Source organism: Chiloscyllium punctatum, chromosome 2, assembly GCF_047496795.1.
Source record: "Chiloscyllium punctatum isolate Juve2018m chromosome 2, sChiPun1.3, whole genome shotgun sequence".
Classification (NCBI taxonomy): Eukaryota; Metazoa; Chordata; class Chondrichthyes; order Orectolobiformes; family Hemiscylliidae; genus Chiloscyllium; species Chiloscyllium punctatum.
This window is the reverse complement of record NC_092740.1, coordinates 54,898,270-54,914,846: the sequence shown is the minus strand read 5'-3', so window position 1 is coordinate 54,914,846 and position 16,577 is coordinate 54,898,270. Positions and strand designations below refer to the sequence as shown.

General features: G+C 40.5%; 1 protein-coding gene across 13 annotated transcripts in view; it reads left to right on the top strand.

Annotated features, from left to right (window-relative positions):
* Window positions 1–8,425: 8,425 nt before the first annotated feature.
* mef2cb (myocyte enhancer factor 2cb) overlaps window positions 8,426–16,577 on the top strand; it is a 239,365-nt gene continuing 231,213 nt past the window's right edge. For 3 of the 13 annotated variants that reach the window (XM_072582849.1, XM_072582852.1, XM_072582855.1), the window contains exons 1-2: window positions 13,326–13,505; window positions 13,871–13,964. The gene's annotated coding sequence lies outside the window, so the exon portion shown is untranslated. Of the gene's footprint in view, window positions 8,447–9,260; window positions 9,439–12,715; window positions 13,007–13,324; window positions 13,506–13,870; window positions 13,965–16,577 lie in introns of those variants that run through there. The other 10 variants (XM_072582851.1, XM_072582853.1, XM_072582843.1 and 7 more) reach the window with 8 other exon arrangements.

Here is a 16,577-nt window from a genome sequence, read left to right as displayed (position 1 = left end):
CATGATCTTACGACTCGCTGAGTGAAGAACCTACCCCTAACATCAGTCCTATATCTACCCCCCCTTAATTTAAAGCTATGCCCCCTTGTAATAGCTGACTCCATACGCGGAAAAAGGTTCTCACTGTCAACCCTATCTAACCCCCTAATCATCTTGTACACCTCTATCAAATCACCCCTAAACCTTCTTTTCTCCAAAGAAAACAACCCCAAGTGCCTCAGCCTTTCCTCATAGGATCTTCCTACCATACCAGGCAACATCCTGGTAAACTTCCTCTGCACCCGTTCCAGTGCCTCCACATCCTTCCTATAGTATGGCGACCAAAACTGCACACAATATTCCAGAAGCGGCCGCACCAGAGTCTTATACAGCTGCAGCATGACCTCAGGACTCCGGAACTCAATTCCTCTACCAATAAAAGCCAGTACGCCATATGCCTTCTTCACTGCACTATTTACCTGGGTGGCAACTTTCAGAGATCTGTGTACATGGACACCAAGATCCCTCTGCTCTTCCACACTACCAAGTAGTCTACCATTAGCCCAGTAATCCATCTTTTTATTACTCTTACTTCCCTCTACTTATCTTTGTATCATCTGCAAAATTTGCCAGAATGCCTTCAGTTCCTTCATCGAGATTGTTAATGTATAAAGTGAAAAGTTGTGGCCCCAAAACTAAGCCTTGCAAAACATCACATGTTACTGGCTGCCACTCTGAGAAGAGCCTTTTGATTCCCACTGTCTGCTTTCTGCCAGACAGCCAGGCTTCTATCCATGCTAACACCTTGCCTGTAACACCATGGGCCCTTACCTTACTCAGTAGCCTCCTGTGTGGCACCTTGTCAAAGGCCTTCTTGATGGTTAGGTAGATAACATCCATTGGTTTTCCTTAGTCTAATGTGCTTTTAAATTTGAAGTCAGAGAGCAGAGGTTTCTGGGAAAGGAGGGACTTCTTATTTTGATTTCCATTCAGCTATATGTCAGTGTTTCCTCAACCCGAGACCCTACCTTTGTATGGTTTCCCACCCAACTACCTCCCTAACCTTAAAGACCAGGGATATATCAGGTAAGCGTCTCTTCTTTTTTATTTTGTGATAAGGGGACTAGCAGGGATGGCAGTGCAGGGAGAGCAATGTTCCTCCTGAATGATGTTTGAGGTGAGGGACGCCATTAATGTCCCATCCAAGTACACCTGCAGGAAGTGCACCCAACTCTCGCTCCTCTAAGACCATTAGGGAACCGAAGCAGGAGCTAGATGAACTTCGGATCATTCGGGAGGCAGAAGCTGTGGTAGATAAGAGTTACAGGGAAGTAGTTACTCCTAGGCACAAAGAAAGCTAGGTGACTGTTCGAAGGGGGAAAACACAGTCAGTGGAGGGATCCCCTGTGGCCGTTCCCCTGAAAAACACGTATACCGTTTTGGATACTGTTGAGGAGGATGACTTACCAGGGGTATGCAGTGGGGACCAGGTCTCTGGCACAGAGCCTGTCCCTGTTGCACAGAAGGAAAGGAGAGTGTTACGTCATTGGGGACTCGATAGTTAGAGGCTCAGATAGGTTTGTTGAGAACAAACGAGACTCACGGTTGGTATGTTGCCTCCCAGGTGCCAGGGTCCGTGATGTCTCGGATCGTACCTTTGGGGTCCTGAAGGGAGAGGGTGACCAGCCTCAAGTCATTGTCCATGTAGGTACCAATGACATAGGTAGAAAGAGGGTTTGGGATGTAAGGCAGGATTTCTGGGAGCAAGGGTGGAAGCTGAGAGCTAGAACAGAGTTGCTATCTTTGGTTTGTTACCCGTGCCATGTGAAAGCGAGGCAAGGAATAGGGAGAGATATCAGCTGAACACGTGGCTGCAAGGATGGTGCAGGAGGGAGGGTTTCAGGTTCTTGGATAATTGGGGCTTATTCTGGGGAAGGTGGGACTTGTAAAAACAGGACAGTCTTCACTAGAACCAGAGGGGTGCTAATATCCTGGGTGGGAAATTTGCTGGTGCTGTTCGGGTGGGTTTAAACTAGCTCAGCAGGGGGGTGGGAACAGGAGGTGTAGTTGCAGTGCACAGAAGGATGAGAGTAGGAAGGACAGGGACAGGATTTCAGGGTCACAGGAATGTGCTGACAGACAGCGAAGTGGTTTGAAGTGTATCCACTTCAAAGCCAGAAGTATCCAATATAAAGTAGGTGAGCTTGCAGCATGGATAGGTACCTGGGACTTCAATGTTGTGGCCATTTCGGAGACATGGATAGAGCAGGGTGAGGAATGGATGTTGCAGGTTCCAGGGTTTAGATCTTCCATTAAGAACAGGCAAGGCGGTTGAAGAGGGGGAGGCGTGGCCTTGCTAGTCAAGGATAGTATAACGGTGGCTGAGAGAACTTTTGACGAGGACTCAACTTCTGAGGTAATGTGCGCTGAGGTAAGAAACAGGAGAGAAGAGGTCACACTGCTTGGAGTTTTTATAAGCCTTCGCAGAGTTCCGGGGTGGGTGGAAGAGAGGATTAGCAAAAGTATTCTGGGTAGGAGTGAAAGGAACAAGGTGGTCATTATGGGGTCTTTAACTTTCCCAACATTGACTGGAAATGCTATAACTCTAGTACTTCAGGTGGATCAGTTTTTGTCCAATGTGTACAGGAGGGTTTCCTGACACAGTATGTCGAAGGGCCAACAAGAGGGGAGGCCACACTGGATCTGGTGTTTGGTAATGAACCAGGCCAGGTGTTTGATTTAGTTGGAGGTGAGTACTTTGGAGAGAGTGACCATAATTCAGTTATGTTTAGTTTAGTGATGGAAATGGATAGGTACATGCCACAGGTCAAGAGTTATCGATGGGGAAAGGGCAATTATAATGCGATTAGGCAAGAATTAGGATGCATGGAATGGGGTTGCAAAATGCAGGGGATGCAGACAATGGAATTGTGGAGCTGGTTTAAGGAACAGATATTGCGTGTCCTTGATAGGTATGTCCCTGTCAGACAGGGAGGAAGTGATAAGGTAAGAGAACTGTGGTTTACTGCAGAAATTGCATCTCTTGTTAAGAAGAAGAAGGAGGCTTATGTGTTGATGAGGCAAGATGGTTCCGATGAGGCGATGGAAAGTTATAGATCAGCTAGGAAGGATTTAAAGAGAGAGTTAAGAAGAGCAAAGAGAGGACACAAGCAGTCTTTAACAAACAGAATAAAGGAGAACCCTAAAGCTTTCTATATGTATGTGAGGAATAAAAGGATGATTAGGGTAGGAATAGGGCCAGTCAAAGGCAGAAGTGGGAAGTTGAGTATGGACCTTGTGGAGTTTGGAGAGGTGCTAAACGAACATTTCTCATTGATTTTCACTCAGGAAAAGGAGAATATTGTAGAGGAGAAGAATGAGGTACGAGATATTAGACTAGAAAGGATCGAGTTTAGTTATGAACAGGTGTTATCAATTCTAGAAGGAGTGAAAGTAGACAAGTCCCCTCGGCCAGATGGGATTTATCTGAGGATTCTCTGGGAACCTAGGGAGGACAAAGCAGAGCCCTTGGTTCTGATATTTGAGTCATCATTGTCTACAGGTTTGGTACCAAAGGACTGGAGGATTGCAAATGTTGTGCCCTTATTCAAGAAGGACAGTAGAGATGACCCAGGTAATTATAGATCAGTGAGCTTTACTTCTGTTGTAGGAAAGGTTTTGGAAAGGATTATAAGAGATAAGATTTATAATCATCTAGCAAGCAACAATTTGATATCAGATAGTCAACATGTTTTGTCAAGGGCAGGTCGTGTCTCACAAACCTCATTGAGTTTTTTGAGAAGGTGACCAAGCATGTAGATGAGGGTAGGGCAGTTGATGTAGTATACATTGACTTCAGTAAAGCCTTTGACAAGGTTCCACATGGTAGGCTGTTGGAGAAAATGCAGAGGCATGGAATTGAGGGTGATTTCGCAGTTTGGATTAGAAACTGGCTTTCTGAAAAAAGGCAGCGAGTGGTGCTTGATGGAAAATATTCAGCCTGGAGGCTGGTTACTAGTGGTGTGCCACAAGGATCTGTTTTGGGACCACTGCTGTTTGTCATTTTTATAAATGACTTGGACGCAGGCATAGGTGGATGGATTAGTAAATTTGCAGACAACACGAAAGTAGGCGGAATAGTGGACAGTCTGGAAGAATGTCACAGGTTGCAGGGGGACTTGGATAAACTGCAGAATTGGGCTGAGAGGTGGCAAATGGAGTTCAATGCAGCTAAATGTGAGGTGATACACTTTGGGAAGAATAACAGGAAGGCAGAGTACTGGGTCAACTGAAAGATTCTTGGTAGTGTGGGTGTGCAGAGGAATCTTGGAGTCCATGTGCATAGATCCCTGAAAGTTGCCACCCAGGTGGATAGTGCTGTTAAGAAGGCATACGGTGTTTTAGGTTTCATTCATAGAGGGATTGAGGTCTGGAGCTGCAATATCATGCTGCAACTATACAAAACGCTGGTGCGGCCACACTTGGAATATTGCATACAGTTCTAGTCCCCATATTTTGGGAAGGATGTGGAAGCATTTGAAAAGGTGTAGAGGAGATTTACCAGGATGTTGCCTGGTCTGGAGGGAAGGTCTTATGAGGAAAGGCTGAGAGACTTGGGTCTGTTCTCATTGGAAAGAAGAAGGCGAAGAGGGGATTTGACAGGGCCATACAAGATGCTCAGAGGATTAGATAGGGTAGACACTGAAAGTCTTTTTCCTAGGATGATGACATCAGCTTGTACAAGGGGGCATAACTACAAATTGAGGGGTGATAGATTTAAGACAGATGTAGGAGGCAGGTTCTTTACACAGAGAGTGGTAAGGGTGTGGAATGCCCTACCTGCTAATGCAGTCAACTCAGCCACTTTAGGGAGATTTAAACACATGGATGATTTTGGGATAGTGTTGGGGATGAGCTGAGAATAGTTCACAGGTTGGCACAACATCGAGGGCCAAAGGGCCTGTTCTGTGCTGTATTGTTCCACGTTCTACTTCCAAGTATTCAGAAATCTCATCCTCCATTATGGAATTTTACCCATGACCAAGGTAAGGCTAATTGGTCTGTAGTTTTCCATATTCTGCCTTACTCCCTTTTTAAATGTTAGATTGTCCAGTCCTCTGGAGCTCTCCCTGATTCTAGTGATTCCTGAAAAAGCATCACTAATGCCTCCACTATCTCTTCAGCAACCTCCCTTAGAACTCTGGGGTGTAGTCCATCTAGTCCAGGTCATTTATCCACCCACAGGCCATTCAGTTTTTATAGCACCTTCTCCTTGATGATGGCCACCAAATTCAGTTCTGCCTCCCTCTCTCTCTTGAATTTTGGGAAATTACTCGTGTCTTCCACTGTGAAGACTGACACAAAGTAACTATTCAGTTCCTCAGACATTTCTTTGTTCCCCACCACTATCTCTCCTGCGTCATTTTCCAACAGCCCAATGTCTACTTTTGTCTTCCTTTTGCCCGTTATATATCCAAAGAAACTGTTACAGACTTCCTTTATATTACTGGCTAGCTTACCCTCATATTTAATCTTCCTTCTTTTTTTTTGCTGCCCTTTGCTGGTCTTTGTAAGTTTCCCAATTGTCTGGTTTCTCACTGTTCTTTACTACTTTATATGCTATCTCTTTTGCTTTCATGCCATCTCTGATTTCCTTAGTCAACCATGGTTGCCTCATCCTCCCTGTATCATGCTTCTTTTTCCTTGGGATGAATCTCTGCTGTGTCTCTAGTTTTCCCATTCTAGCCATCTTCAGCAAAGCAACAAGAAGCCAAACTTTTATCCTGGATTTACTGAGAGATTAGAATTTTCACCTCAAACTTCTGAGAAGACTGTGAATTGCTGGGGGAGGTAAGCAATAAAATTCAAAATATATTATGGCCATAGTGATTGATGATATAAGAGGGAAGAGAAGAATTTGCAGAAGGCAAGACCATAGCACAAGGATTAATTGTGGGTTAGCACAGTCTGTATATGTGGGGTGCATTTAGCTGTGGAAGCATTTGTAAATGAAGAAAGGTATTTTGAATTTAAGTTATGGTGAGCTGGAGAACCAGTGTATTTTGGTATATCTAGGGGTCCTGGACAATTGGGATTAAATGCAAGATGTGGAACATTGCCACATTTGATGGATTAGAAATTACATAGAACATTGGCATTCAGTGAATATTTAATAAAATAGATTAAGATCCACAAAGGGTAAGGTAAAGTTAGAGGCAATCAGTGCTGCAAAGATGGAAATAAACAATTATACTAAGGGATGTAGTAACAGGCAGAATTAGATGCTGACCCCTATGGCAAAGTTGCTTATGGGTAGGAGCTAATCACATGATAGGTTGACTTGTAGTGGTTCCACAGCCATACTTCCACTTCATGTAGGTCTGTGGTGGTAACATGAATGGTCTTTTCATCTACAACAGTCAATGGCAAGCCTTAAGTAGACAATTACAGCTTATGAGGGTATGAACTTGCTGCCATTAGTACCAGTGACAGCCAAGGATGCTCACTTTGCTGGGAACATGACAAATAAACTCATGTAGAGCTGCTTACGAGTTCCCAGGGTTTTTTTTTGTTCAATGTCCTGGAGGAGAGCACCTTACTCACCTGAGGTTTGGGGTTCTGTGACAATTCTACATTTTAGGTGGATGTTATACTGGCAACAGCCACTATATTGTCAGAGGTGCTGCTGTTCAACAGAGCTGCTAGCCTCCAATTCAAGGTAGGGGGTTTTCTGTCTGCCACTCTCCAGTTAAGTGTCTGATTAATCATGGGTTAGAGCAGCCAATAAATGTGGGGCTAATTAGGCTGTGGAAAAATTTGTAACTGAAGAAAAAGAGTTTGAATTCAAGTCATGGTGGGATAGAGAACCAATGGATTTTGATATGTATTGGGAACCTGGACATATGGAATTAAGTGTAAGATGTGGAACACTGCAACATTCGGTGGATTAGAATTTGCATGGAGCAGAACATTGGAGTTCAGTAAGAATTTGGTAATGTGAATAAGAATTAGCAAAGGGTGAGGTAAACTCAGAGGCAGCCAGCACTTCAAAGTCTGTAGAGACAGCAAGTATCCCCTAAGAGGTGACTTACGGCTCTCACTCATTCTCCAGGGAATACGGAAGACACCCATTCAGTCCACTGAATATTGTAACAGTGTTTGAAAATCAACTCTGGATCAAACAGATCATTAAAGCAACACTTAAATGAACTATGCCAGTAGCATTTGGCTTAAAATGTCAGTATCTTGAATTTTGTTTTCATACTGGAACAGAAAATGTTAAAACTCTCAAGTTGTAGGACATTTTTATTCAACTGTCCTATGAGGCATATTTCCTGTCATGCATATTTGAATATTATCATTTGACGCACTTAGTGAGGTTCCTCAGTTATGTTTGTCAAGTTGACAGAAGAATAATAAGACTGCAGCTTCATTTCAGCCCCATAGTATAACTGCGTCTGCTTAAATATCTTAGTTATTTCTCTTTCGATATAACACATTATCTGAACATGAAATTGTTATCATTATTCAGAAGCTGATACCAACTTAAATCACCATTTTGCCAAAAGTTATTACAACATTAAGTGCCAATATTATTTGGTGTCTGTCATCAAATAACTTGCCAAGAGCAAGTGATTTGAGTTAAATCATTCTCGTATTAGATTACATTAACGTAGATGTCTACAAATTTTTGTGACCCAGACTGAACACAGAGTTGCCATTTTCAAAAACAGCTTTGTTTATACATTTAAAAGTACAAAGGAGACATTGTTACAATGGCAGTCTTCAAAATAAAACTTCCGAATGGCAAAGGCAATGATGAGATCATTGTGTTTGCACTGGCTGGACATGAGCACCTCAGAGCTGGTAATGGCCATAGTGTTTGCCAAAATGATGTTATTGCTATATTGATGTGAAGTTTGCTCCAGTAAAATTGTTACTTTTGAAGCAAAACTATCATCATTGCATTTCCATGGATTAGGGGGTTTGATTTTAATGCCACATAGAAATGGGCTTGTCCGGTAATAGACTGGTTGTCAGTGAATATGACTATGGAACACAAAACTACTCTTGACTCACAGTTTAATAATAGTGCACTCAGTTTTATGAAGCAACTCTGAAACTGTGCTAGTGCTACTGTGCCTTCAAATGTAGACAGATTCACAAACAGATTCATATGAGTAATCTGGTTCAAAGTTCACCTCAGTGTACATCAATTTGAGAGTTAAAAGTGTTAGCTACTAATTCATAGTATCATTCATTATATATGTACGTTATTTATTGATACATTGCACATTACAGGTAGCTTTATTAGTGCTATTCATAAATGATGCACGGTTTATTGCTAATGATAAAACATTATTGAGGTGGTATGATAATACATGCAATTTTAGCTTAGAAGTAATTTTCTTCCTGTTTAGGAAATACAAACCAAGAAACCATCCATCCATGTCTTAGGAGAACTTAAGTAAGTGGAAACCTTTGTGAACACAAGACATATTTTTGCTTTCTTTGATATTATAGGTCTCTACCATAAGAAAAACATTCTTACTATAGAAGTTAAAACAGTACATTTGGCATGGCTTATTTATTGAAAATAAATGATGTAGTTCAGGTTGTATCCAAATTTCATGGCTGTAACACACTTGTTTTGTTCCTGCGATAATAACCCTTAATTTATATCTTCAAAAAACACAAATTTCATAACCATACAGTAAGTATAAAATGTTACTTTTTGCTTCATTTATATTAACTCTTCACTACTTCTCTGATACTCATGATGGAGAGTTACATTATGAGCTTTAATTAGTGAGCTACAACTGAATAACTATTAATATGCTGAAGACAAAGCTTTCCATGTTTTAAAAAGGAAAAACTGTGACAGATTTTTTCTTCTGCAACAAATCCAACTTAGCAAGCAATGTTACCTTATGTCAACCCACAAGTTATAATGAATTAGCTACTAAATATAGTTTGCTGCTGTAAGACAGAATAATTTTCTGTTAAAAGTAAAACATTACTTTCTCGCATATGTAAGTAATTTAATTGGCAAAAAGAAATGATTTTTGGATAAGAATCGTGATTTCATTTTTCCATCTGAACCCTGTTCATGCTTACTTGGGCAGTATTCCTACTTCTCTTGCCAGACTGACAAAGGTCTGACTGTTAGTGATACCTTCCATGGCTAAATTTACCCAGGAGTGACAGAGGCAGGTGGACCAGGGCAACCAACCACTTGTTCAAAGCATCATGCAACTATAGGTCAACATCGAAAAGGGAAAAAGACTCCGTCTTCTGTGTGGAAACAGACCGAAGCAAGCTCATCCCGAAGAGGGGGGGGTTCTCTTCAAAGCCAGCTGGTCTGGCTTTTTCTTCAGGATTTTTATTTTACCTGCAGTGTTTGATCATCCAAGCCTGCAGCAGGTGCTGCAGAGCGTAGAAGAAGGAAAGAGGACATTGGTGAGTTTTTGGACCAAAAAGTAACAAAACGTCAAAAACTACATGTAAAAACTCCATTGCAATGTTGGTATAGAACCTTTGCCTCAGCGCAAAGAAAATTGTAGGAGCCTATTTAATAAATGAAATGTTATTAAGTTGTTCTTTAAAGCTATGTTGTATAAGAGTTATTATTGTGGAGTAGTAAAGTAAAACTACTTAATGTTTTGAGGGTGCTGTCTGTTGCTGTACATGGTGAACAAGTCTGAAATCAGTTCACAATACCTCTAAGTTACACTAGCAAATATAATGTTTAAGACAAAAATTTCCAGTTTAAAAAAAAACCCTCTTGATGCACTTGTAATAACTATATTGTATTAGTTATGTTGATCATGTTTTCTTTTGAAGCATCTGGTTAAAGCTCGATTTTCTAGTTATAAGCCCATTCAATCAAGCTATAGGTTAAATTATCTTAAGTATTAACCCATATTATACAGTGCTTGATAAGAAGAGTTTTTGTTCCATAAAATCATAAAGTTTTCTTATGCTGACCCCGTTAGTACTGTGATAACCGATTAGTGAATTAAGGCAAGAGTTATAAATGCCCAACTTTTCACAAACAAGTATTCAATACTATAAATTTTTATTGAATATAAATTTCTATAAGTTCAAACTTTCAGTTTCACAGTTAAATCAGTTGTGACAGATGCCAACATGGCTAGATACTGGTATTAATATATGATCTGAGTAAATCTAACAGCTGGTTATCATATGCAGATGCCATTGCAATATATTAAAGCTTGTGTTTTGATGTTTTTATCAAATTACATTTTTCATATATTGGTCAAAAATATTATGTTTATTAAATGGCAACTGCTAAGATATTGCCAGTGAGTTGTTTAAATCAGTCCTATATAGACTGAATTCCAAAAAGCGGTTGACATAATCTTGACTTTGACATACATAATTTACAGCTGTCCTCTAGGTCACTCTTTAATGTAGGTTTCAGCAACACCCAGTTCTGTAGATACATTGCAAATAAGAAATTGATGTTTCATTGAGTAACATTGGAAGAGGGATCAATAAATAGGCTATATTCGAAATTTAGTAAAAATTTGAAATGAATGCATTTAATTATTTGAATAAAAAATCATCATTGAGATTAGAATACAAATACCTATATCTTACACAGACTCTAACATTGCTTGCAAGGTCAATATATGAAATGGCATACAGAGAAATGACTGGGTGGTGAATTGATAGATAACAGACTGGATTTTTTTCCTCCTTGGCCAATCAACTTGATTGTGAGGCCGCACGAAGGAGGAACATATTCAACCTCCTTATTGATCTCTATAGGCTGAGTCTGAATCTAAGGCTTCACATCAGAAACTGATGTTGCAACTCTAAATATTAAATATGAAATCAGAAATCAATCTTTCACAAAAATAAATGTAATGGGTTTTATTATTTGATTAGGCGTATGATTATTTTCACAGATATTTATTTTGCTTTTCTATGATTTTACCATGTGATTTTGAGTTTGGTTACAAAGTAGCCAAATTATTAAATAACTTCATGATTAATAACATATATAATAGCAATAAGCAATATCAAAGGCAGGTTTGCAAACATATTTGATCTCCCACACACGCACTTAATTACAGGGTTATACAATTCCATTATAAATGTGGGGCTTTTTTACGAGTGCGTTTCCACATGAGAACCAGAAAACATAATACAAGTGTTCCAGAGAGTCTATTTGTTTTGGTTTTGTTATAGAAATGGTTAAATTGTAAAAAACGGTATTCCCTCTGGGTAGAAGTACGGGGTTCACTATTAATGGGAAAGGATAGACTAGTCATGTACATTACCAGAAACTCTGGAAAAGTCCCTTGTTATTGTGCAATATATCTAAATTTGATGAAGTTAGCCACTACACAGCATTGGTGTTTGGTAGGGTGAAATATTTTCAAAACCATGATAAAAATTGGAGAATAACTTATCTGTGGATTTTTTTTCCCCTTAGTGTTAACTGTTCCCCGTAATTTGGCTTTTGCCTCGTGATACATTCTGTCATGTACTTGATTTTTCTTTTTCTCTATGTCTTTTAATGTTCACAGCAGCCAGTGTCAAATGTATATGTCATCTGCCCTTCTTACATGTTTCCAGCTCCCCTAGTTTAGCTATTTGATATGCAAAGAACTAAAGAGGCAGGGATCCTGTGTCAGGATGTATGGTAGACTTTTTTTCAGAAGGTTATATAACGAATAACTGATAACCCTTTATACCAGGATAGGGATTTCGAAAATATTTTTCACTTCTTTAGACATGTTAATGTTATAGCCCCGTTAATAGTTTCGCAAATTAATTTCTTGCTTAGACGCTAAAATTAAAACGTATCTCTCATTTACCCATCAAAGTTACATTAAGCCCAACAGTGACAAGGAATATTTAGTATCTCCCAATAACTCTTCCATATACATGTAATTAAATACCGCTTAACATTTTGAAAAGTTCTAGTTATTTGGTTACGACCGGTATTGTTTTAAATTGAATTTGTCGAGCTTTAAAAATAAATAAACTCTTGCCATATATCGTACTATTCTGTTTACCCCTATTTATAAAACTGACGTGCTCATACCATATACAAGCATGTGGGCGACCACTGTATCTTGCGCATTGTGGGAATGTATTTCACAAAGAGCAAACGAGTAAATCAAGTCGAATGAAGAGGCTTTAAAAAAGCAGCGACATGTTTTGTATTTAACATGGATTAGCAAATAATGTGATTGGTGTGTGTGGGGAGCTGTTGCCTTGCTCCTAAGATTTCCAGGATCATATTGATGAGATTGAGTCAAAACTTGCGCGGTTTTTTTTTTGCTTGATTCATATAACTGTGTAAGATTAAAATAGATGAAAATGAGGATTTTTTGAGTCAATGACTTCTACGCCTCCCTCCCTCGTACGTCACCTCGCCACACTCATTAGGGGGGAGAGAAACAAAGAGAATAGCTTAATACACTCAAGTTAAATCTGTCCTGCACAGATATTAAAAGTAACAGTTTTGTTGTGATTGATCGGCTGTGAAATCTTTGCTGCTGCTGCGGCGGTGGTGGCGGCGATGGGAGGAATGGCAACAGCAACAGCAACCAAGGTGCAGCTCCAGCTTCCACTTTCTGTACAACTTGTCTTTGATTGACAGCTCGCTCCCTCCCTCCACGCGCTGACAGCCCGCCCGGGCACTGACGTCAATGGGGAGGGGTGGCGGGAGAGGTGAATCCGGGCACCGGCAGCAGGGAGGCCAGTCGGACAGGCAGGCCCCAATATTGTTCGCACCATCATGAGGATGAAACCACGCATTTAGTGCGCCGCTTCAAACTTGACTGCATCCGGGAGTGCATTGGCATATTTATTTTACATACACAGATCCCAATATATTACATTCCAACATTTTAAACAGTTAATTCCCATCCTCGACAAACACCCTGCTCAAAGCCGCGTCAGTTTATATTCAAAACGCTTCGCCATTGACAACCGAAGCCCGTCTATTTTTTTTTAAAAAAAGAAACATACAGAAACACGCAAATAGGTAATTAGTAATAGAAGCAATTCCATAAACGGCGCCAAGGGGGACACGACTGTACCTGACCAGCCCCCTGCCGAGAAAAAAGAGGACAGCGCGGGACTCTTTGCGAGTTCGGCGGCGGATGGTTACCGAACTGGGTGTTGTGAGGCGGAAACGTCGCGGAGCGTGGTGCCGTGGCCGGGTGAATCCGTGCGCCGGCGCGCGCCCGCACTCCCACGCTCGTTCGCGCGAGCGCGCGCGTGTTTGTGACGTTCGTTTTCCGACGCGAGCGAGCTCAACGCCGGCCCCGCCTCCTCTCACTGGAGCTGCTCCTCCGCTAAATATAGAAGCAGATACACACAGACAGGGAGACTGACTAAACCGAGCTGGGTTTTCTCTCTCTCTCACGGCGAAATGGCTCTATCTACAGTTCTGTATATGTCAGTTTTTTAAAGTATTGTTTTTTTTTAAATTAATATATACAAATCTCAGTCCTCACAGTAGATTTGCCTTCATCTCACTGGTCAGTAAAAATAGAAACTTATTTTCTCCCAAAAAAAACACAGCAGCGCAATTTTAATGACTAGACTATATCAGTAATTGTTTAATGCTTCAAGCTATATGGCAAGCAAATTACGGCCTGCGCATGTTGCTCTGCTTTAAATTGGCTGGCTCCCCCTCCCCTCCTCCTTAAAACTTACGCTATACAAATCCGAGGAGGGAATTAAATGTTAATACTCTCTGTCATTGTTTCAGCCGTGGTTTTGTTTAATCTTTAATGTTCACATGGCTCGTAAACGTGTTGTTGTGGTGGTGAATGATGACGAGCTTTGCGCCGGCTGATTTGTTTGTAACATGGTCGATTCTCTGTTCTGCTTTTAATCCAAGGTGTCAAAGAAGTTGGGGCTTTTAAAGTAACTTTAATTCGTCTTCAAGAGGGGAAAAAATTAAGTCGAGAACGCAGCATCGTCGAGGTTTTGCGGTAAGTGATTTTTCAATCCTACTGTGTGTATACTTTTCTCCTGTTCTGTGTTCTGTTTTGACATGTGCGGTTCGTGCGAAAGTACAGAAATCATACTGTGACTAAAATGGAGTTAGTGTGCAATATACCCTAGTGATGCCAAGGCGACAATGGACAGTAGCTCTTTTTCACTTTTAATTAACCGTTTTTATACTTGGTGCTTTCACGAATATTGTTACACGATGCGGTTCATGTTTTGGGTGGGTTCCCTTCCATCGTGATGAAAGTGGCAGTAAATATTTATTAGAGTTGATTCAATTTTGAAATTGTATTGTAGACAGCACTAATACACTAATTTGATCAATGAATACTTCAAGTGCTGAGTCTTGCTCTCACATATTACTGAGTACTGTAATAGCAATGATACTGTACATAAAAATCTGACTTTTCGTATGTTATAGTTTGATAACATATTTGATAGTTTGTAGTGATGTGTCCGTGACAGTTCACTCTGAAAGTGGACACGATGCTGTGCATACTTTCCGCGCACTTAATGAGTGACTTTCATTCTGCATTTCATCTTATGTGAGAGTCATGTTACTTGAATTATGTTGGAACTGTGGCTGAGGTTGGTCGTAATGGTAAAGTTGAGGAAATAAACAATCTTTATCTGTAGTGATTTACACTTCCTGTGTTGATGCTATCCGGAGAATTTGAAGTCTATCCTGTCTGGGAGAAGCTGCTTGTTTTAATTTCCAAATAGCTGTTCGGTCTAACAGGATTGTTTTAATATGGGCCGGAGTCTTGGCGCAGTCGGAAACACTCAGACGGTGGAATGTGTAGAACTGCTTTCCAAGTTAGACTGCTGCGCACTATACTGAACCATGTGAAGTCTCAATGTCTCTTCGTGCACCTACATCCCAATTGATCGTCATAGCCAACCCTACCTTTATTCCATAACTCCTTCTGCAAGTCACAGATAATCTTCTTCCTATCTCATCCCCACAGTTATTCCTTCATTTCAAGTTTCTTCCCCATCTAAGCTTTTTTTAGACTTTGGTACGCTCCCATTCATTTGGTTCATCGATGCATTCTTTAAGTTTTTTTTAAATGGACGCCCGATCACCCCACACCCTCTTCATTTTCTAGTCTTTCCCTGTAGTGCGAAGTGCTTGCAAAATTTCAGGCAGTTGATTGCAAAGGTGTAGGGGCATTTTGTGTTGATCTCATTCAGACTGAAGAACAGTGGCTTGGTTCTGGATTCGTGACAACACTAGAACAATAACAGAAATACGTTTTACCGGTATAGAACTCGAGATTGTAGTGTGCTTGGTATTATTTTCCTAGTTTCCTGAGAAAAGGCATTTTTATAAGCTTAAAGAGGCTATGGGTATTCTACTGTAGGAGGGGGCAGTTATTTTCTGTCTTCCGTCCCTGTAGATTTTTAATGTATCATACTAATGGCTGTAATACATTACATTGTACGCCAAGTTACAGAAATAGTGCCAACGTGCTGTCAGACAAGGTCATGCTCAATATTACATTATCAAAACAAAATATGACAAATCTCTCACAATATAGACATGGAGGCGATACATACCTATTATGCAGAGTAAATGAAAGTGTGTTGTATCAAGGTGAAAAGGAGTGCAGTCAGCTTGTTTATCCCATGATGAGAATCAGTCGTGGTTAGTCATGTGTTATAAAGGAGTTAATATGTTTTCTGTCTTGTCGGTGGCACGGTATTTGTTTTAGGAAAATGAAGATTTGATCCCGCCCCTTTGTTCAAGAATGAAACTGATAATCCATAAAACTGGTTTAGGATTGTGGGAGAATAATGGCCCTTTAACCTGTTCTTCCCTGCGCTGAGTGGTCTAAAGTAATATGTAGTGATTTTGTTTTAAATCAGTAGCAAATTTTCCAGAGTTCAGATTTTTACCAGCGGAATGCACCGAGAGTGGTCGATCAAGTAAGTTGGAATCCGAGCGCAGCACGTTAATCAGGTCCAGAGCAGTGAGATGGTAATTTAGCAGCCAAGGTTCAATCGCGTGCACACCTTCTGTTTGGAGAAGTTTTTAACCACGGGAGATTGTAAAGTGAGTGAAACTTCGTCAGCAATTAACTTACATTTTGTGTCCAGATATTTAACGTTGGTTTGATTTTCTCGAATTCTTCATGATTGTCACTTGCGAGCGAGTTGTAAACTTTACTTCGCTCCACGATCTTGACATAGGCGTTGTAAACTGTTGCGACCAGTTGTCAATATTAAGTTTTTTTGGTGTGTTTAGGCGTTGTTGAGGTCGCGTTGTTTGTAAGAAGAAACCTGTTACTTTGTGATGTCTGATATGTGGTGTTGTTCATTACATCCGAAATGTTTTGACCTTGTAGTGTGTGCTCCGTGTTCTCTATTTGACGTTAACATAAATGAACAAGATATTGGCCCTTTGTACTTGGTATTTCTTCTTCCGAAAGATTGACATCAGCGTATTGTAGTAATCTACTTTCATGACCTGCTTTTTTTCAAAACCTTCTTTTTGTCAGGAAGAGAATTGACCGTGTAATACGCGCGTGCTCCCAACTAGTTTAGAAACGCCCACTACAAATCACTCCAATATTTGAATAAAACACACCATA